General features: G+C 35.9%; 1 pseudogene; it reads right to left on the bottom strand.

Moving 5' to 3' along the window:
• LOC116898362 overlaps window positions 1-19,329 on the bottom strand; it is an 88,094-nt pseudogene extending 68,765 nt beyond the window's left edge.
• Window positions 19,330-24,386: the final 5,057 nt, after the last annotated feature.

Genomic DNA, 24,386 nt, shown 5'->3' with positions numbered 1-24,386 from the left:
CAGAGGCCGTATACAGTATCCTCCTAGGCCAGGGATGTGGGCAGGGGTGGGCGGCGTTGGTGGTCTCCTCCGCTCTGCTGCCTCAGGAGAGCCCGCCCGACCAGGCGGGGAGAACTCCCCTCCAGGGGGCCTGGGAGCAGAGAGCTGCTGAAGGCAGGGATCCTCCGCTGGTCCGGGACTCTGGCCAAAAACAAAACATTTCTACACATAAGAAATGGGCACTTCTTTCCATGTTACAGGTATGTTACAATACAGAAGTGCCTTAGAAAATTGACTAAGATGTTTTTCACTGTCAAAATGATTTGACAACATAGAGGGATATTTATTGTCAATTACAAGTCCTTCAAATTCTTTTCAGTGTGTTTAAATAAGGAATACTTTTAATTCATTGGAATTCTGAGGTAAGCCACTTCTCATAGTAAACTTGTGAACTGGTTACTGTATCTATATACCAAGTTGTCCCTAAGGTCTTTGTATTTTCATACGGCTCAGATCAATAACTTATCACCTAGTCCCTAAAAATTCTTTAAGCATGCCAATGAAAGTTGGGTACTTTAACACTCCATTTGATCCAATTATTTTTAAATGAATCAGTATGTTGGGCACAAATAAAGTTACAATAGCAATTACCACTTTACCTGTTAAACTTATAGACCTGTGAAAACTGACTTTTAGGATGTTAGTAAAATACTCAATTATATGTTAAATAAAATTATAAATACAGTCTTGGAATAAAGTGGGTTTTCATTAAGTGTTGCTTAAAATGAAATTATTAAAAAATATTGTTACATTCAAATTTAAATTAAAATGATTGGTAGAGCTGTCACTCTTGGGGGTAGGGGTTTTGTCAGCTTCTTTAATTTTATAGTAATTCAATTCATTTTTGAGATATATTATACTAGGAATTATGCTGTATCTTATTTTTTAATAAACTTTGTTCTTAATATCTTGAGTTTTTCTTCAATTTTTAGAATTTTTTATGTGTGGCTGCTTTGACAGAATGCATGTTTTATAAATCACATGTATGTCCATTGCCCATTGGCTTTGGAGGTGGGGATCAAATCCCCTGGAACTGGAGTTACGATGGTTGTTAGCCTCTGAAAGTCCCAGTGTTCTTACCTGCCGAGCCATACCTCCAGTACCCTCTTTTGTTTTTATTATTGTTATATATTAAGTGTATATACTAATGGACTTCCTAGTCTTTTTCATTCAAGTTTATGATGAATTCTAACCATACTCAAATTCATCCTTTTCTTTTTACCATTTGTATTCCACTGTTCTCTATTGCCAAGATAGTCTTCATATACTTCTATGTCTCATATATATATACATATACCTATATATATATATGTATATATGAGATTCTTTCATAGCTCATATAAATAATCTTTCTGCATCTTGGTTATTTTACTTACTTGGTTATTTACTTCAGCTGAGGTGACATTAATTTTTCTGCACACAATTTCATTATTCTTTCAGGCTAAATAAAATAAAATTCAAAGCATACATTCTTACATACATACACATATACACACATATACACACACATACACACACAAACACACACACACACACACACACACACACAATGTATTTCCTTTTTACACTCATCTTTTGATGGACACCCTGGTTGATTCACTAAAATGGTTACTGTGGACCACGCTGTGGTTAGCATGGGAGTGAAGATTATCTCTGTAGAATGTTGACTTAGATTTTTCATGTTCTTGAGAGTATGACACATGGTTCATATGGCTCTTCCCTTTGAGAATTTTGTTTCGTATAACTCCATCATAGTTTCCATAGTTGCTGGACCCAGGTAGTTCCCATGAGGAATTACCAATATTTGTTGCCTAGTTTTCCTAATGACTGGTATGATCAGGAAATGTCCATGTAGCTTTGATTTACAAATACTCAATGGCTATGGATTTGAACAACATGTTCACACTTAATGGCCATTTGTATTTTACCTGTCTGTTCTTTTCACTTGATTATTTATTGATTGCTAAGATTGGGCTGAATATTTAGTCCTAAGATTTTTAAATATTTAAGATATTAATCTTCTAATAATTAAGATGTATCTCTATCAAATATTTCCTCCTATTCTTCAAGCTGTGTCTTTACTGAGTTGATTGTTTCTTTTGCTGAGTTATTCTATTTATCAATTCTTTATATCATTTTCTATAATATCAGGATACTTTTGATAAAAACTATGCTGATGCCTTATTTTAAAGTGAATTCCCAAAGTTTGCTTGTAACTGAAAGTCTTTGATTAGGTCTTTGATCCATTTTTGTATTTCTGTGGTCATGAGTGTGGATCTATTTTCACTCTTCTACATGTGGATAATGTTTCTCAGAACAATTTGCTAAAACTGCTTTTCCCCAGTACATGTTCTTGTTGTTTTCAACAAAAAATGAATTGGCTATAGTTGCTATGTGATGTTTTTTATGCTCTATTCAGTTTCATTGGCCTCTCTGTCTATTCTTCTTCAGGACTAGACTGTCCATTGCTTATACCTCTGTACCACACTTGAAGGTCAGGATCTTGATTCCTCCATTATTTTGTTGCGTTGTATGTCTAGACGTTTTTTTCCATTTTTTCATTTTCTATTCATTTTTTTGCATTTTCATGTGACTTGAGAGAGAGATTTTTCTATTTCTGTGAAGAATGACATTAGATTTTTATGACAATTGTGTTTAACCTACAGATTGCTTTTGGTAATATGGCTACTTTCATATCAGTTGATGAAGGCTTGAGGTATCTTTTACTTTGGTGTTTAAAATTTTTTGGCTTTTTAAAGCTGAATTCCTTGGTTAGGTTTACTTGTGGGTACATAGGTATTTTTTAAGCTATTGTGAAAGATATGTTCCTTATCTCTTTCTCAGAGTATTTGTTCCTGGAATGTAGGAAAGTTGCTGGTTTTGTATGTTGCCTTATATCCCACTGCTTTGCTGAAAATGTTCAAGAGTTGTGCAAGTTTTACAGTGGGATCCTTATGATTTGATATGAGAAACAAAGTAGAATTTGACTTCCTCTTTTCCTGTTTACAGTCCTTCTGTTTCTGTTCCTTTCTCTTTTCTCATTGTCATAACTAAGACACTATATTGATTATTAGTGGAGTGAAAAGATGCCTTTGTCACATTCTTAATTTTAGTGAAAATATTTGATGCCTACCACATTTAGTAAAATGTTGATTATAATTTTGTTATATCTTTCCTTTATGCTCAGATTTACTCCTTCTGTCTACAGTTCCTCAGAGTCTTGGTCAAAATGAACTTTTGGGATTTTGTATAATCTTTTCCTACATCTATAGAGGGGAATCATACAACGTGTGATGTTGAGTCAATTGATATACTCTGTCATAGCTGTTGATTGGTATATTGAACGATATTTGCATCCCTGAAATGAAGCTAACCTGCAAATATATTACTTAGAAATTCAGTGTCTAGTTGATTATGAATATCATCTTAAGATGTTATTTTTCATTGTGGTTTCATTTGGCTTCATTATCAGGGAATATTGTCTTTTTTTAATGAGTTTGGTATCATTTCTTCCTCTGTCTATTGTATATAAAGTAGTTTAACAGTCATTAGTGTTAGTTCTTTATTATTCTGCTAAAATTCAGCAGAGAATCTAGCAGGGTCTGGAATAGGATTACTGTGTTGTTTGTTTTTGTTTTTGTTCCTTTCCTTTCCTTTTGAGATGTTTAGTTGTCACAATCTCATTGCTTATTTTAGATTCATTTAAGTTCTTACAGCTTCTTGGCTTAGTTTTGGGAAGTCTAATATGTCTAGAAATTTAAACATTCCTTCCAAGTTTTCCCAACTCTTATCATAGAGATTTTTAAATTGTTTTATTTATTTACATTCCAAATGTTGTCCCCTTTCCCCTTCCACTCCTCTAATAGAGATTTCTTTTTTTATTTATGTCCTAAGGATCCTGTGAGATTCATTGGTATCTGTTGTGATCTCTCATCACAAATTTTCTTAATTTCACTCTCCCTTTATTTTGGTTAGTTTGACTAAAGACTTGTTGATTTTGCTTATCTTTTTAAAGAACAGACTCTTTGCCTTTTAGAGTCTTCATGTTATTCTTCTCCCCCACAGGCATTATTAATTTCATCAACATTGCCTCAAAGAACTAACAAATATTTTAAAATAATTTTACATCTGTATCCTCCATAGAAATGCAATATACAACCACTTTGAGATTTCATATTATGTCAGTCAGAATGGATACCATTAACAAATAAAACATAACAAATTTGAGCAAGGATGTGGGGAGCCCTCATCCACTGCTGGTGGAGGAAAAAACTAGTCCAACAACTATGAGAAAAATCTTACAATTAATTAGAAGTAAAACTAGCATGTGACCAGGCATACTACTCTGGCCATGCACAAGTAGATACCTGCACATAATTATTGCTACAGTATTCATTATGACCCAGCCTAGCTGTTCCTTAACAGAAGAACTGATAATGAATATATGGTATACACTCAATGGAATTTTACCTAAGGAAAATAAAATTATAAACTGTAAAGTGAATGAATGTTGAAAGAATTATATCAAAGTGAACAAGAATCCAGAAAGACAAACATAGGTTGGTCTCACAAATTGCCTAAATATTGAGTAATCACCACTACAATATTCCACCTGCCTTCCAGTGAACCTCATTGCTTTCTGTTGCTTTCTCTGTCTTTGCCAGCTAGCTCTTCCCTTGATTTTCTTATCCTTTAACAAATTTTCTATACTATGCATATATGCATATGCATTATATAAAAAACAATAAATTTTAAATATGCATTTCTTTTCTAAAAGAAACTACACAAATTATTGTAGACTATCTTTAAGACAAAATAAAAACAAACAGAAAGGAAAAAAATCACCTGTTTATAGAGAAAGGTCAGGATCTTGATACCTCCATCTGCTTACTGGGTAACAGAACTTATTAAATATGGAAAAGGCTGGATATGACCAAGTATGTCTACATCCCCATCACTGTGGGAAGCCAAAGAAGGAGTGTCAGGGGGAATTGCTGGTTATTGACCTAGCTCTGGGTTCAGTGAGACACTCTGTGTGTAAGGGATAAGGCTGAGGCTGGTTGGACAGAACACCCAACATTCTCTTCCTTAACTCTAAGCATACATGGTCACATACATGTGCACCTACACCAGATGCATGCATGCATTCTCATATACTATGCAATTTACTGTACACTAAAATAATCAGCATGTACACAGATGTTTCTCACCTTTCCCATTCTGATAATGATATAAGGATTATAGACACATACTATGTATAAACATGAATACCCATTGTCACTGGAAATGGAGTGCCTAAGAAAACAACTGTGAGTATGCCTCTTACCTTCCTGGTTACTGATAAACAGCACTAAAAAGGGACTGTTGCAATAATTAGAAGACAAGCAATTATATATCATGTCAACACAAAATATTTCATATGTGCATGCAAAATGTTTCTTTTGGAATTATATCCCAACAGAAATTGTTTATAATTTAAAAATCTTGGAGTTAGAAATAAACATCTTTAAAGTGCAAGGTTTTTTTTCTTTTGCAGCTGCTAGAAGTAACAATTTATGTAGAGCTATTAAAGCAACCCAGTCTTCTCCAAACGTATCTATACAGTATGCTGAGGGACTACAGCACCTTCTAGTGGAGTCTATAAATAAATAAATGCATTTCTTTTGCTTGTGGCTAAGTTAATGCAACATTTTGATAAGCCTTTGTCCCTAGATACCAGACCAATAGGATGTTTTCTGCTGTTAAAAGTTATCATACATCCCACCTCCTTTCATTGGTATCAGGCAGACTTGGCATGAAGGTGACAACTTAAGCTAAAAATCTGTCAAAACAAAGAATAGCTAACAGGCGTCTGTAAGGCTGACGTAAAATTGGAGCATGTGCCAACTGGAATGAAATGTGCACAATATAGATGCTTGCTCGGAAAATAAGTACCTTTGTGCTTACTGGACAGAACATGTATTCCTGTGCAACCATTTATTTTTTTCAGGGACAATAAAAAATTATTTGAATCTATAGGTAAAGAAAAGCCCCTGTGTTCAAGGACATAAGAATAGGAATAGCTAAATTTATTCTTCTGTGTCCTAGATTTCTTCCCAAAGTTTTCATATTGTAGCCACTTTTTTCCCTCAGAGGTATGTTTCAAGACTGTGTGTATATGCCTAAAAATACGGACAGTTCCAAACCCCAGGCATACTATGTGGTTTTGCACGTGTGAGCACCCACATGATAAAGTTGACGTGCAGTTAGGACACTAAGAGACTAACAATAATAATGGCGAAACAGAACAATTTCATAATATACTAACATACAAGTCACATAAAAGTAATCTTGCTCTCCAAATACTTTCCACTTCAGTGTAAGCCATGCAATATCATGATACTCCAGCAATCACTGTAATAATCAATACGGCTACTGTGTGACTAGTGAGTGGATAGCACACACAAACTAGATTGTAGCCAAGGAGAATGTGTTGGCCAATGTGGATATTTTACCATACAACTCAGAGTGATAAATACTCCAAACATGAATTGTCTGTTTCTAAAATTATTTTGATATTTTTAGATTGTATGATTATTGTCCAATGACAAAGATGGACCTCTGCATTAACTTCGGTGTCCTGAGAACAATGTCATGTGACAGAACAACAGCTATACAAAATGTATAGATAAGAAAACTGAGCTGTCAAAAAGGCAAGGCATTCGTGCTTTCATCTAGGTAGATGGTGAGCAACAGAACTATATAACTCCAAGTCAATAGCGCCATAATCTCTACTCTTCCGTTTGTAAGTGTACCATTCCAATGTGGTGATGTAATCAACAGTAATAAAAATAAGGATTTGTGGGTGGGGTTTGCACAGGGAAAATGAATAATGAAGAGACCCTAATATATGGTGATGTTTTAGCAAAGCTCTGAGTAATAAGCAGAATTTCATCCACCTGATATAGCAGAAGGACACACTGCAGAACAGAAAGACATACAGAATAGAAGCTGCAGTAGTGACTACCATGACACCTATCCTAAAGTAAATGAAACTGTGATTTCATTTAATGTAGAAAATGACAGAGATAGGATATTTTAAATGTTACCTATTATTTTTCTAAAATGGAGCTGAAATAGTCAATATTTGCTACACTAAAACATGCTGCTTACCTTCACAATTCCCTCCAAAAATAAAGAGAAGCCAGTTTAGTAATGAGCTGAATTACAATTATTCACCTATAGTCATTGACTCTGGGCAGTCTTCTTAAGAATAAGAATGTATATTAAACAATTATATATGTGCCCAATTCTTTAGTCAATGTCATATACATCAGAAATGCATCCTGAACACTGAATGGGGTCATTTTGACATAAACGGAATTGCTGCTGTGAATGTGCACTGCACAATTTAATTTTGATTTTAAGCTATATGCAGTATAGCATAAGGGTTTTTTTGCTTGAATTGACCAAAGAACCCCTTAATTAGATATTTTAAATGCTTGAGTTCATATCTTGTGACCATCAAACTAAAAAAATGAATTATTAAAATACTGCACTTGTATTCCAGAAATAATTCTACCTGCATGTCTGTGCTGTGTTTTAGCTTCCCAACTCCCCATCACACATAAGAAATGTTCTTCCTAATTGTTAGTGTCTTTAACACAGTTCCTATTGACACTAGAATGGATTCTCATTAGTAAATTTAGACTTTGAGAGAGCATGTATGTAAAAGTTAACAAATCTATTTTATGCAGAATCCAAGCTTATTTTCAAATATATTTAACTACTGTTATATTTTATTTGAGGAAGGTTGTAAATATTCTCTAGGAGTCCTATTATAAAGAAAAATATGTTTAGAAGAAAATGATGTAATAAAAATGAAAACCGTTTAAATTTTTAAAAATGTAGATAGCCAAAGGAAACTTTAAAATAAAAATTGGGAGCAACCAGCGATCTCAAATGTAAGCCAGGTGGTAGCTTCGTTCTGTCACTGTGACAGATGGAATGCCTCCAGCGGAGTTATTTTTTAGTCCTGCTAAAAAACTAGCTGAAGTGCTTCAAATTCTTTGCTCCTGCCTGATTTGTGCTCTGTGCACAATTAAGTATTAAAAAATCTATTTTTCTGTTGGGTAAAATTCAACACCATGTACATTGATTTTCTTTGAAATCACTGCAATTGTCTAAGCCATTTTAAGTTTTTATAGCACTATAATGTCCATTTTAAGTGACCAAAAGAGAGCAAGTATCCTAGGCAAGTATAATTATAAGGGTTTATACTGGTAATACCATAAACTTTTCCTTCAGGAAACTCTGTAAAATTGCTATATATAAATATATACTACAGACAACATAAATGCTATAACAATGATATTAATTTCCCTAGGAAATTCAGCTTATTTGCCTAGAATTTTATGGTTGACCATATTGCTAAAAATTCAGTAGTAGGAGTCTGCATGGATTCCCTCAACTTCACTATATAAGTGGTTCATTACTATCTATTTTGTTAGCCTATGCCTGTGTACCCTGCAGTGATGGCATGAGGAAAGACAGATAAATGAAAGCAATAGAGATTCACGGTTCATATACTTTAATTACCTGAATAGTAAGTTATGGCTCCCTGTACCAATTTATAGAAATAAACAATCTCACTACTGTAAAGGACCTCCAGATAAATGTCAAGAGAAATTCAAAAAGTTGTACTCCCACTAATTTCAATATGGGCATGTCTCTGTTGACTTCCCACCTTCTAAGGCTAAGTACCTGTCACTTACAGCTCCCTGGCTGCAGCCTGGACAAAGATCGTTGCTGTAAGTAATCTGGAAGGAGTACCAAATGGTCATGAAACCCTGTGTGGTCCCAATGTGGTCCCAGCTCCTGTAGCAGGAAAGGGTGACACAAAGTTGACGGGGATCTTTTCAGTAGCCATCATCACTTTGGAGTTGATCACACATTTCTTACCTGCACGAGAATAAATTGGATTCCAGGACATATCCAAAGACACTGTCATCTATGTTTCATAATAATGGTCTCTCAAAGTATCCTCTGAGATCCTAATATCTAACTAGAGTGTTTTGCTTAGGATACTTTGAATTTTCTGACTCTTAAAACACCTAGGAAATGGCAAAGTGACATTATTTTCATGAGTAATGATTATCTGGGTCTTTTTTTAACTAAAGAAGCAGACATTTAATTTACATCAAAGGTCTTCAATGTCTCCATTCCTAGCTGCTTAACCACTTAAAAGCAACTATGACCCCCTTCTGTGCAATGCTCCTCTAACTAAAACAATTAAAATCTCAAATTTGGGTTCACGGATGGATTCTTAGTCATTATATTCAAAAATATAATGTATAACTTTATTTTTTCATGAAATGACCATAGGACTCTCCCACCATTGAAGTTTACCCTGCCTAAATCCATATTTTTGAGGGTAAAAGAAAATAAAGTTGTCTTAAATGTTGTAATTTTCCTACTGCACTTTATCACTGAATTTACCTTGCTTTATCCACCAAGTCAGGTTGTTGCACAGTTACCTTTCAAAGGGATTCACTTTTTAAAAAAAGAAAAAGAAAGAAAGAATGGAGGGAAGGGAGGGAGGGAGGGAGGAGGGAGGGAGGAGGGAGGGAGGGGAGGGATAAACAAACATAGATCCACAGCAGCATCTAGATTAATAATGAAACGAAGACTCAAAAGTAATGTCGCCTTGGGGGATGTTTCTGTCTTGCTTTTCAAATCACTATTATCTGGCCAGAGAGAAGAGCCTCCTTGAAATAAAAAATACTCATCAAAGCTTTTTTGGCGAAACCTTTTTCCCTTCTGTGACTTTATTGATCCTTTCAAGATTCTCATCTTTGTCGGATATATTTGTAGGTATTAATGAGAGAGAACATACAGCCCCAAAGAATTACACATTTTAAAACGTCTCGAGCTAATCAATTTAGCAACTACAGGAGTGCTACATTTCCCAAATGGCTTTCCATGAACTGACATTTTAAAAGTGATACTGAGATATGTGTGCACAAACAACGTTGAAAATATACTTTTGAAATACAGCAACAGATGAAATAAGCTTTCATTAATTAAAATTTTAAATAATCAGTTCCATCTACAATAGATGAGATGGACTTTAACAGAGACGGGTGAGAAAATATATAATCCTCAGCAGAGATAATCTATTTTACTTGAATAAATTATTATAAAAACTATGCAATAAAAAATTATGCAAAAACTTTGCAAGTTAGCTATTATTTTGTGTGTGGGGTGTGGGTATGTGTGGGTGTGTGTCAATTTGACAGCTAGGGTGATCAGGGACAAGGGAACCTCAATTAAGTAAATGCCTCCTTCACACTGACCTGTAGGCAAATCTGTGGGACATTTTCTTGATTAATGATTTATGTGGTGGGGCTTAGCGTACAGAAGTTGATGCTACCCCTGGGCTGGTGGTCCTGAGTTGAATAAGAAAGTGGACTGAGAAAATCAGCAAGCAGAGTCCCTCCATGGTTTCTGTTTCAATTCATGCCTCCAGGCATAAACTTGAATTCCTGCCCTGACTTCCCTTCATTTCTGGATGATTAGCTATGATCAAAAATAAATAAATAAATAAATAAATAAATAAATAAATAAATAAATAAATAAATAAATAAAGCAATCAAAAAATCCAAAAAACAAAAGCCAAAAACTTTCCTTCCCAAGTTGTATGTGGTCAATGTTTTATCATGCCAATAGAAAAGTATAAAAGTATATGCAATTTTGCATATTTTGAAAAAACAAAATAAAATAAATATTTTCTTCTCCCTTTTCACATGTAATTTCATTGAAAATTATGTGTGCTCTATGGGCATAAATATGCTATAGGAACACAAACATGATTGGTATCTGCAAAAGAAACTTTTTCAAAAAGAGGCAATATGTAAAATTATCAGTAAAATTTTCAGGATCATCATTTTTTCTATTGTTTGAATGAAACACTCTGAAACAAGCAAGGTAAGACATGAAGGGCTCATTCTGGATATTTTCTTCTTTTACATCTCAAATATTATCTCCTTTCCCGGTTTCCCCTCGAGAAACCTCCTATCGCATCACACTCCCCCTGCTTCTATGAGGATGCTTCCACTCCCATCCACCCACTCCCATCCTGACATTCCCCTATACTGAGGCATCAAGCCTCCATAAGACCAAGGGCCTCCTCCCATTGATGCCAGACAAGGCAATCCTCAGCTACATATGGGGCTGGAGCCATGGGTCACTCCATGTATACTCTTTGGTTGGTGGTTTAGTCTCTGGGAACTCTAGGGTGTCTAGTTGGTTGATATTGTTGTTCTTTACAACCTCAGCTCCTTCAGACCTTTCTCTAGCTCCTCCATTTGGGACACCTTTCTGAGGCCAATCCTTAGCTGTGAGCATCCACCTTTGTATTTATCAGGCTCTAGCACATCCTCTCAGGAGACAGCTATATCAGTTTTCTGTCAGCTTGCACTTCTCGGCATCTATAATAGTGTCTGGATTTGTTGACTCTATGTGGGATGGATTCCCAGGTGTAGCAGTCTCTGGATGGTCTTTCCTTCGGTCTCTGATCCACACTTTGTCTCTGTATTTCCTCCTGTGAGTATTTTGTTCCCACTTCTAAGAAGGACTGAGCATCCACACTTTGGTCTTTCTTATCTTGAGCTTCATGTGGTTTGCAAATTGTAACTTGAGTATTCCCAGCTTTTGGGCTAATATTCATTTATCAGTGAGTTACTGCACTCAGGATATTTTCTAGTTCTACCATTTACTAGTAATTTCATGAAGTCATTGTTTTGGATAACTGAGTATAGTCCATTATGTAAATGTATTACATTTTCTGTATTCATTCCTCTATTGAAGGACATCTAGGTTTTTTCCAGTTTCTGGCTATTAGAAATAAGGCTGCTATGAACACAGTGGAGCGTGTATCCTTGGTATATATTTAGACAGCTTTTGGGTATATGCCCAGAAGTTGTATAGCTGGGTCCTAAGGTTATCCAATTTTCTGAGGAACCTCCAGACTAATTTGCAGAGAGGTTGTACCAGCTTGCAATTCTACCAACAATGGAGGAGTGCTTCTCTTTCCCCATATACTCACCAATATCTGCTATCACCCGAGCTTTTGATCTTAGCCATTCTGGCTGGTGTGAGGCAGAATCTCAAGGTTGTTTTGATTTGCATTTCCCTTATGACTAAGGATGTTGAACATTATTTTAGGTGCTTCATGACCATTCCATTTTCCTCAGTTGAGAATTCTTTGTTTAGCTCTGTACCCCATTTTCAATAAGGTTATTTAATTTTCTGGAGTCAAGTAATATATAAATTCTGATAAGTCAGACTTATCAGAATTACCAGACTTCTCACCAGAGACTATGAAAGGCAGAAGATCATGGACAGATGTCATACAGACCCTAAGAGAACACAAATGTCAGCCCAGATTACTGTATCCAGCAAAACTCTCAATAAACATAGATGGAGAAACCAAGATATTCCATGATAAAACCAAATTTATACAATATCTTTCTACAAATCGAGCCTTACAAAGGATAATAAATGGTAAAGCCCAACACAAGGAGGCATGCTACGCCTTAGAAAAAGCAAGGAACTAATCATCTTGGCAACAAAACAAAGAGAAGACAAGCACACAAACATAATATCACCTCCAAATGCGAATATAACAAGAAGCAACAATCACTATGCCCTAATATCTCTCAACATCAATGGACTGAATTCCTCAATAAAAAGACATAGATTAACAAATTGGATACACAATGAGGACCCTGCATTCTGCCTACAGGAAACACAACCTCAAGACAAAAAGACAGACACAACATCAAGTGAAAGGCTGGAAAACAACTTTCCAAGCAAATGGTCGGAAGAAGCAAGCTGGAGTAGCCATTCCAAATATAAATAAAAATCAATTTTCAACAAAAAGTTGTCAAAAAAGATAGGAAGGACACTTCATATTCCATCAAGGAAAAAATTCACCAGATGAACTCAATCTAAATATCTATCTCCAAATACAAGGGCACCTACATATATAAGAAACCTTACTAAACTCAAAGCACACATTACCTCACACAATAATAGTAAAATTTTATTTACTCATGGACAGATCACAGAGCAAAACTAAACAGAGACACAGTGAAACCCAACAAAGTTGAATCAAATGAATCCAGATAGCAGATATATACTGGTATTTCACTCTAAAAACAAGGATATGCATTCTGCTCACCCTTCCTTCTAGTACTCTCCTAAGGTCACCATATGATGATCAAAAAATAGCCCCCTCATAATTTTGAAAGATCAGAAATAATAATCCCATGCATCTATCAGACCACTGTAGTACTGTAGCTGGTCTTCAACAACAGTAAGGAAGAACGTACACTATACATGGAAATTGAACAATGCTCTATTCAATGATAACCTGGTCAAGGAAGAAATAAAGAAAGAAATTAAAGACTTCTTAGAAATAATGAAAATGAAGGTACAACATACCCAAATTTATGGGACACAATGAAAGCTGTACTAAGAGGAAAATTCATGGCTCTGAGTGCCTACAGAAAGAAACAGGGGAGAGCATATATCAGCAGCTTGACAGCACACTTAAAAGCTCTAGAGCAAAAAGAACTAAATACACCCCAGAGGAGTAGAAGGCAGGAAATAATCAAACTCAGAGCTGAAATCAACCAAATAGAAACAAAAAGGACTATATAAAGAATCAACAGAACCAAAAGCTGATTCATTGAGAAAATCAACAAGATATGTAAACCCTTAGCCACACTAACCAGAGGACACAGAGAGGTGTCCAAATTAACAAAACCAGAAAGGAAAAGGAAGACATAACAACAGAATCAGAGGAAATTCAAAAAATCATCAGATCCTACTACAAAATCTTGTATTTAACAAACTTTGAAAATCTGGAGGAAATGGACAGTTTCCTAGACAGATACCAGGTACCAAAGTTAAATGAGGAACAGATAAACCATTTAAACAACTGCATAACTCCTAAAGATATAGAAGTAGTCATTAAAGGTCTCCCAACCAAAAAGAGCCCAGGTTCAGATCGGTTCAGTGCAGAATTCTATCAAACCTTCATAGAAGACCTCATACCAATACTATCCAAACTACTCCAAAAATTTGAAACAGTTGGAGCGCTACCAAATTCTTTCTATGAAGCCACAATTAACTCTTATACGTAAACCACACAAAGACCCAACAAAGAAAGAGAACTTCAGACCAATTTCCCTTATGAATATCGATGTAAAATTACTCAATAAAATTCTGGCAAACCGAATGCAAGAGCACATCAAAACAATCATGCATCATGATCAAGTAGGCTTCATCCCAGGGATGCAGGGATGGTTTAATATATGGAAAACCATCAACGTAATTCAATATATAAATACATGATCATTTCATTAGATGCTGAGAAAGCATTTGAAAAATTCAACACCCTTCATGATAAAAGTCCTGGAAAGAATAGGAATTACGGCCCATACCTAAATATAGTAAAGCCATATACAGCAACCAGTTACACATTAAACTAAATGGAGAAAAACAAAGGATCCCACTAAAATCAGGGGACTAGACAAGCATGTCCCTCTCTCCCACTTATTCAATATAGTTCTTGAAGTCTAGCCAGAGCAATCAGGCAAAAAAGGAAATTAAAGATACAGATTGGAAAAGTCAAAATATCACTATTTGCAGATGATATGATAGTATATTTAAGTGATCCCAAAGTTCCAACAGAGAACTATAAACCTGATAAACAACTTCAGTAAAGTGGCTGGGTATAAAATTAACTCAAATCAAACAGTAGCCTTCCTCTACACAAAAGAGAAACAAGCCAAGAAAGAAATTACGGAAATGACACCCTTCATAATAGTCTCAAATAATATAAAATACCTTGGTGTGACTTTAACCAAGCAAGTGAAAGATCTGTATGATAAGAACTTCAAGTCCCTGAAGAAAGAAATTGAAGAAGATCTCAAAAGATGGAAATATCTCCCAAGCTCCTGGATTGGCAGGATTAATATAGTAAAAATGGCCATTTTACCAAAAGCAATCTACAGATTCAATGTAATCCCCATCAAAATTCCAATCCAATTCTTCAGAGAGTTAGACAGAACAATTTGCAAATTCATCTGGAATAAAAAAAAAAATCCCAGGATACCTTAAACTATCCTCAACAATACAAGGACTTCCTGGGGAATCACTACTTATTCAATTCTACTACCGTATGATAAGAACTTCAAGCCCCTGGGGACTATCCCTGGACTCAAGCAGTATTACAGAGCAATAGTGATAAAAACTGCATGGTATTGGTACAGAGACAGGCAGATAGACCAGTGGAATAGAATTGAAGGCCCAGAAATAAACCCACACACCTATGGGCACTTGATCTTTGACAAAGGAGCCAAAACCATCCAATGGAAAAAAGATAGCATTTTCAGCAAATGGTGCTGGTTCAACTGGAGGTCAGCATGTAGAAGAATGCAGATCAATCATTCTTATCACCATGTACAAAGCTTAAGTCCAAGTGGATCAAGGACCTCCACATCAAACCAGATACACTCAAACTAATAGAAAAAAAGTGGAGAAACATCTTGAACACATGGGCACTGGAAAAAAAATTTCCTGAACAAAACACCAATGGCTTATGCTCTAAGATCAAGAATTGACAAATGGGATCTCATAAAACTGCAAAGCTTTTGTAAGGCAAAGGACACTGTTGTTAGGACAAAATGGCAACCAACAGATTGGGAAAAGATCTTTACCAATCCTATAAGTGAGAGAGGGTTCATATTCAAAATATACAAAGAACTCATGAAGTTAGACTGCAGGGAGATAAATAACCCTATTAAAAATGGGGTTCAGAGCTAAACAAAGAATTCACAGCTAAGGAATGCCAAATGGTTGAGAAGCACCTAAAGAAATGTTCAACATCTTTAGTCATAAGGGAAATGCAAATCAAAACAACCCTGAGATTCCACCTCACACCAGTCAGAATGGCTAAGATCAAAAACTCCGGTCACAGCAGATGCGGGCGAGGATGTGGAGAAAGAGGAACACTCCTCCATTGTTGGTGGGATTGCAGACTGGTAAAACTATTCTGGAAATCAGTCTGTAGGTTCCCCAGAAAATTGGACATTGAACTACCTGAGGACCCAGCTATACCTCTCTTGGGCATATACCCAAAAGATGCCCCAACATATAAAAAAAAGACACGTGCTCCACCATGTTCATCGCAGCCTCATTTATAATAGCCAGAAGCTGGAAAGAACTCAGATGCCTTCAACATTTGCCTATGAATGGGGTACAGAAAATGGGTACATCTATACAATGGAATATTCCATTAGTGTCAAAACAATGACTTTATGAAATTCATTAGGCAAATTGATGGAACTGAAAATATCAACCCTGAGTGAGGTAATAATCACAGAAAAACACAGTGGTATGCACTCATTGATAATTGTATATTAGCTCAAATGCTCAAATTACCTTAAATGCACAGAACACATGAAACTCAAGACGGATGCTCAAAATGTGAAAGCTTCACTCCTTCTTTAAAAGGGGAACAAGAATATCCTTGGAAGGGGATAGGGAGACTAAGTTTAGAACAGAGACTAAAGGAACGCCAATTCAGAGCCTGCCCCACATGTGGCCCATACATATACAGCCAACAAACAGATAAGATGGATGAATCAAAAGGCAGGCTGACAGTTGAACCAGATGTAGATCTCTCTGAGAGACACCAGAATATGGTAAATACAGAGGTGTTAATGCCATTCGGCAAACCACTGAACTGAGAATAGGACCCCATTTTTGAAGGAATCAGAGAAAGGACTGGAAAGAGCTTGAAGGGTTTTGACCCCATAATGAACAACAATGCCAACAACCAGGGCTTGGACCAAGTCATTACCCAAAGACTATACATGGCTGACCCTGGGCTCCAACCACATAGATAGCAATGAATTTTAGCATAGAAGCACCAGTGGAAGGGAGCCCTTGGTCCTGCCATTTTTGACTGAAGCAGTGAATGGGATTGTTGGGGAATGGCGGTAATGGGGGGAGGATGGGGAGGGGAACACCCACACAGAAGGGGACGGGGGGGGGAGGGGTTTAGGAGGATGTTGGCCTGTAAACCGGGAAAGGGAATAACAATTGTAATGTAAATAAGAAATATCCAATTTAGTAATGATGGAGAAATAAAAAAGGAAAAAAAGAAAAGAAAATACTGTCTTTTTTCCAATGGATGGGTTTTAGCTCCTTTATCAAAGATCAAGTGACTTTAGTTGTATCAGTTCATTTCTGGGTCTTCAAGTCTGTTCCATTGATCTATTTGTCTGTCTCTGTACCAATGCCATGCAGTTTTTAATCACTATTGCCCTGTAATACTGCTTGAAGTCAGGGATGGTGATCCCCCAGAATTTCTTTTATTGTTGAGAATAGTTTTTGCTATCCTGTGTTTTTTGCCTTTCCAAATGAATTTGCAAATTGCCCTTTCTAACTTTATGAAGTATTGAGTTGAAATTTTGATGGGGATTGCATTGAATCTGTAAATTGCTTTTGGAAAATGGCCATTTTTACTATATTAATCCTGCCAATCCATGAGAATGGGAGATATTTCCATCTTCTGAGATCTTCAATTTCTTTCTTCAGAGACTTGAAGTTCTTATCACACAGATCTTTCACTTGCTTGGTTAGAGTCACACCAACGTATTTTATATTATCGAAAACTATTATGAAGGTGTCATTTCCCTAATTTCTTTCTCAGCCTGTTTCATTTTAGTAGAAGAATTTCTACTAAATTTCTACTGAATTTTTGAAGTTAATTTTATATCCAGCCACTTTGCTGAAGTTGTTCATCAGGTTTAGTAGTTCTGTGGTGGAACTTTGGGGTCACTTAAGTATGCTATCATATCATCTGCAAATAGTACAAATAGTGATGTTTTGTTATCTTCCTTTCCATTTTGTATCCCTTTGACTTCCTTTTGTTGTCTAATCTCTCTGGCTATGACTTCTCTACTATGTTTAATAGGTAAGGAGAGAGTGGGCAGTCTTTTCTAGTCCCTAATTTTAGTGGGATTCAAGTTTCTCTCCATTTGGTTTGATGTTGGCTAGTGGTTGCTGTACATTGTTCCTTTTACTATGTATAGGCCTTGAATTCCTGATTTTTCCCAGACTTTTACCATGAAGTGGTGTTGAATTTTGTCAAATGCTTTCTTATTCTGCACCATGGTCTAGATAGAGTTCATTATGTCACCATACAGTATGCAGTGTGCCATGGTTACAAGAACATGTGGAAGAATGTGGTCACAGGTGTGGTTGGAGGCTTGTGTCCTTAGATATGGCCTTGATCATGCTAGATCATATTCAAGTTTCAAAATGTTACTTGACCAGAAGGAGAATGGCTAAGATGAAAAACATATGATAACAAAAGCTAGCACGGACATGAAGGAAAAAGAACACTTACTGGCTGTTGGTAGAAGTATAAACTGGTACAGTCACTACAAAAATCCATGTCATGATTCTTTAAAAACCTAGAGTTATATCTACTATATAATCTGTCTACACAACTCCTGGGTATGTATCCAATGGAATCTCTATCCTATTGTAGAGATACTTGCCCACCCATACCCATTGTTCTTTGTTCACAATACCCAAGAAGATGGAAACAGCCTAGATGCCCATCAACTGACAAATGAATAATGGAAATGTGATATATAAATACAGTGGGATATATTCCAGCTTTTTAAAAATTATGAATTTTAAAGTCAGGCAGGAATTATCATTCTAAATATCCATACAGAAAAAATGTAGCCTATGCTCTCTCACCTGTGAATGCTAGCTTTGAATCTTTAGTTGTTTGTTTAACTTGAAGTTGAAGTCCAGAAACCAGTGAGAAGGCATGGATGGGTAGGGCTTTCAATGGCAGGAGGAATAGAATGAACTTGGCATGAAGAGGGGGGAATAAAGGTGCAAGAGAGGTTTAGTAGGGTAGGGGAATAGGAAATCAAGATAAAGGAGAAAGAATAAGAAGAGATAACTAATACTAGGGACATTAGAAAATGTCATATAGACAGACACAGCTATAGATGTATCCTAAAATACATATCAATACACATATAAAAAGTTTAAATAGATTTTAATTTAACAGGAGGTATTGGACATTACCTCTCCCATTTAAAATAGGTTATCAAATAAAAACCCAATGTTAAATATGGATTACCTCTTTAAGAGTTGTTTTTCTGTGATGTCCAATAGACAGCCCCAGCCAGAGTTACAGGCAATTGCCATTTCTCTTGGTCACCCTCAAGAACATTATAGTAAGATACTGTTGTTTAGGACACCATATAGCTGAATTTTAGGGCATGAATAATTCAAGCTGGTATCAACCTGAAGCATGTTTGCTGGTTAGATTTTGTAATTCTGTAAGATAATATGCATACTACTGGGGAATTAAATCGTCAACAGTCCTACCCAGCTATGAACTACGTAAACTATAAAAATGGCCTGCCAGATGAAATGTGCACTCTTGCAATAGTGGCCCAAATATTATGTGAGTAACCAATCATTTTCTAATTGGTTTAAGACTCATTTCACAGGATGGAATTCATGTCTGCCACCTTCAACAGAACCAATAGCTTGTGCCTGAGTAGCACCGGCCCTAGGGAATAAGCTACTACTATAATTCTACTAAATTAACCAAGTAGGAAACCTCTTAAGTACTTATTTTTAGATCCATAGATTAGTGTATCTCTTAACCCTCATCAGAGAAGCTCCATTTTTCAACAGAAAGTAGTTAAACTAAGAGACTCACAACTGGTCGATGCGCAGAGAGAAACTGATTGTTACATGTTCAGCATTAAATGGAACAACTGAATCACTTGCACTACTCTGGTTTCTTGGATCAGCATGGAGGAGGACGCAGAAATTTTGCAAGACCCAGAGATAATGGATGACCACAGAGAAACAGTGTTTGCTGGATATGAAAGCCAAACAGAACCCCAGTATAGTAAAACTGGGAGCTATGAGGTGTCACCTAGATGAGGAGTTATTGGCAACTGATCTCTGCCCTTGGATGACATAAGACTACAAAACACACAAAATTTTACAAGAAAAATTCAGCTCAAGTCAAAAACAGCATCAGAAATTTGATGATTTTTAGGTTTTTACAATGTCTTAACGGCATCACAGAGACTTGATCTGAGTCATTTGAACTATAGGGAAACGTGTGTTATAACTCTAAGTTAGGAAATTTTCAAAGCATTGCTATTGGCTTGTAAATATGATCTGAATATGGTTCTTTTATTCACACAAAAATACTTCTTTAACATGCTTCGCTGACATTACCATGAAGGCTTTGTCATTAGATATTTGAGATTTTTAGATTTATGTGAGTTAATTAATGGCCTAAAAATGGCTTTCAGTAGTTAAAGCTCTCAGATATGATTCAGTGATGACCAGCAAACTTAGTACACACAACTCTCATTACATGACTTTAAATTGATTCCCAACAAGCCTTGATTGAGGTTTTACTAAACAAATACTAGAAAATATTCTGTTTATAATGGTAAAATAAAATTCAACTCACCTGTAGTCTTTTGGGGTTTTTTGGAAATTATACTTAATATTTTATGAAAACCATTAAACTTTTATCTATTTTGGAGTAAATATATATTTCATATATATGAAAGATATATATGAATCTTTACTAACATATGTAAATATATATAATATATGTAAATATATGTTTAAATATATTTGTAAAATATATATGAACTATATGTGCAAATACATATCTGGAATATATATCTAAATACATATGTATAATAACTAAATATATATTTATATATGTGGTAAGATTTAAGATCAATGAGATAAGACCCTTGCTTCACTTGCACATATGAAAAATAGCACTTAATATTTTTAAATATATAGTTGTGAAAGTCTTACAAAATTTTGATATTTAGTTATATCCATCTTTCAACTGCATTATTTGAGTCATAGTCAAAGGCAAAGAATCAAAATTATTTCTGAGAGAAAGTCATTCAGAAGAAACAATATGTAACTTCTACTAGCAGAACACAGCCATGAAACAATGGATTAATCACAGGCAGTGCCATTGGCAAAGGTGTTTGACAAAAGGTGCCTCAAAGAGCATAGTAATTACAATTAATACTGGTGAGTAGTAGAAAGAAAAAGAGAGGACCTGAAATTTGTGGGAGCAGCTGTAAATGAGAGATTCTAAGAAATTCGTTTTCAATATCATTAAGATGATGAAGAGCTACGTTATAGGTTTCTTTTTTTCAGAATACATCTTTTAGTAGATATTCATTGTACAAAATAGTAAGCTTTATTATTGCATTCTACTAGGTGCATACCTTTATTCATATAATCATACTGCATTATTACTCCTGGTTTATAACTGCTATTCCTGATACTCTCCTCCCTTTTCTCAAATAATACCCCTGTGTTTACACATTCTCTCCACACACACTTATGGTCTGTATTCCACTAAAACAGCAGTATGTGACTTTCTGGGTCACCATTTTACTTAACACCATGATTTTAATTGCCCTCTCTTTCAGGTGGTGTTGATGTCTGTAATCCACACTTGGCTCTAATGAGCTATGTATTCCCTCTTCACATGATTTTTACAGGAACTAATTTTCAAAGGGAACCTAAACTGAGATGAACTACCCACTGGCTAGCTTTTAAAAACAGTTTTATTAATATTAATACGTAGTAGTATCTAAAAACTCATAACCTAATCATTTAATGCTGTACATGGTTACAGATATGTCTAGCAATCTTAGTAAACAAAAATATTGGTGTAAACTCATTACAAGTCATATAATATTTATGTTCATTTTTAATTTGATAAAATAAATGTAATTAAATTTAACTTTTATACTGGAAATGATGAACTTCAGAAAATACAATAATTATACTTAAAGCATATCGATAACTAGAAAACATGAGTTTTCACAATGTATATACTATGTATTTTGGGGTGTACATGTACTAATATAAAATTTACCTCAGTGTCATGATACCCATAGTTGAAATTAATGACAGAAAATTAGATGTTCATTCAACAAACTATGGATAAAAAACATGATTACAAATCAAGCATAAAAACCATGCCTTCATACCCAGCATTTGCATTTGCTCTCAAGATCCAAACTCAGGTCTGCACACCGTAGGGCAATTACTTTACTGACTGAGTAAACTTCCCCAAATTGTCCTTTAAGACAATGAAGAATAAGGATTCTACAAATTCATGGTTGCTCAGCCTGAGAACCTGAGCCCATCCTCCATAACCCATCTAATACCCGAAAATCTTCAAATTGTATTGCTTTCCTCTTTCTTTTCATTTTTCTTTCCCTTTTCAGATTGGCTGTCATCATTCTGAATGTCTAAGGTTGTTGATATTCCTGGTGAAGCCTCACATTCCGCAAACGTTCTGGATGACGTGCAGTCAAGAGAGGGACAGCAGAGCCAGTGCTACTCTCATTCTCCAAGGTGACTCATTCTGCCAGTACCAATCATTTCTGGGTATGAATTGCTGTGATTCATATCAACAGTGTCACATACCATGTACATGTCAGGAATTCTGTAGATCTTTAAAACTTAAAGAGGAAAGGGTACTATTTATTTTGCCTTAATAATTTAAATTTTAAAATCTACCTTTGCAGCAAGCTACACTGAATTTTCCACAACTAAACTACATCATCTCTACACTGTCCTTCATCTGCCGGTCCTCATCAGTCATATAGAGAGACAGACAAAGGAAAAGACCTCTACAGCATACCAAAGATACAGTGCAGGCACCTACCACAGTAGGGACACCTGCTCCTCAAATCACCCCAGAGATCCATGGCCTGCTCCTTTCTTGGTTGTCTGCTTCATAGATTTAATACATCAAATTCAACATCCTCAAACTTGACCAGTTAAAGATATCTAAGTGTTTTGTCAATATTAGACTAAACCCAATTTTATGTGCTAGTCATAGAAAACTTTGCTTATCTGCCACGATTCATCAAAGCTGTTGGAGTATAAAAAATGTGAATTAAGAGGGAAACAGGATAAAATTTCAGATTCTGGTAATCAGAGGAGGACATAAGCTAAGATCCCAGTGATCATCTCACCATAGAAATATCATTATGACCTGTTATCCATGCATCAAACTGCCTTCACAAGATTTTGGGAAACCAAATGAGAAAAAAGTAGGAAAGAGTTTTTCATCATCACTAGAGAAGTGTTAAGCTGAGAGAGGAGGAGGGAGAGAATCTTCTACTTGGCAAAGGGAGAAGTTTTCAACTTCAGAACTTAGACCAAAAACCTCAGGGACATACCAAGGGGAAAACTACTATTAGGAAGAGACCCCACTCCCTTGATACCTATTTCTAAGAATACATAACTATGAAGTGATCTTTTCGAGCTTCATTACTTGGGTGAACAGTCTTCATCAACCAACTGTCTTCATCAACCCTCCCCAATTAAAGACACGCAAAAGGGAACTAAGAAAGAAGTAAGATTCATGTGTTCCACCTCCTTGCCCATCACCACCTGAGCCAGTTGGAGAGCTCTCCCCAGGGTCATGTCATATAGCTGGTGAGCCTGAGAGCCAAGCAGGAGAGCTGACTGCCTCCTGCAGATGGGAGCCTTGTATCTCCTAGTAGGAGCACTGCTGGAGAGTTCACCCAAGTGGTGCAGATACCTGAGGGCAAGCCAACTGACCAGTTCAGCTACCACACTGCCCCACTTGCAGGGCTTTGAGTTGGCCCACCCCAAAATGTACATCATCTGTGAGCTGTTGGGGTGAGTGAAAGGGCAGGTCCCACTCAGCCAAAGCTTCATGATCTCCAAGACACAGAGTAACAACAGGATAACTGGGAATCCATAGAATCCAGTATTGATGATGTAATAGAAGCGAGAAACCTCAAACCAATGACTCATAGGAATGAACACTTACAAGTAGAGATTTGTGGACAGAGGGGCATACTGTGAGATACACAGTGACACACTGCTGCTTCCACAATGATATATTCTCTATGCTTTGTTTTGGTTTGTTTTTTGTTAATCTGGTTAGTTGGCTTTTATTTCCTTTTAAAGGGGCAGTTTTAAGGACAGAAGGTAGATATGAGGGGACAGGGAGATGAATGAGACTGATGTACAGGATGTTAAACTCACAAAGAATCAACAAAAAGTTGTTTGTTTGTTTTTTTTTTTAATCCATCTTATGGGTGTCGGAGCACAATGACTAACATGAGACTTACCTTGAATATCAAATCTAGACCTACCATAATGAAATCTAATTCTTGGGTCAAACTAAGTTCTAAACCTTT

The sequence above is a fragment of the Rattus rattus genome, chromosome 4 (assembly GCF_011064425.1).
Source record: "Rattus rattus isolate New Zealand chromosome 4, Rrattus_CSIRO_v1, whole genome shotgun sequence".
Classification (NCBI taxonomy): domain Eukaryota; kingdom Metazoa; phylum Chordata; class Mammalia; order Rodentia; family Muridae; genus Rattus; species Rattus rattus.
The sequence above is the reverse complement of the archived record's forward strand: the minus strand, read 5'-3'. Positions and strand labels throughout refer to the sequence as shown.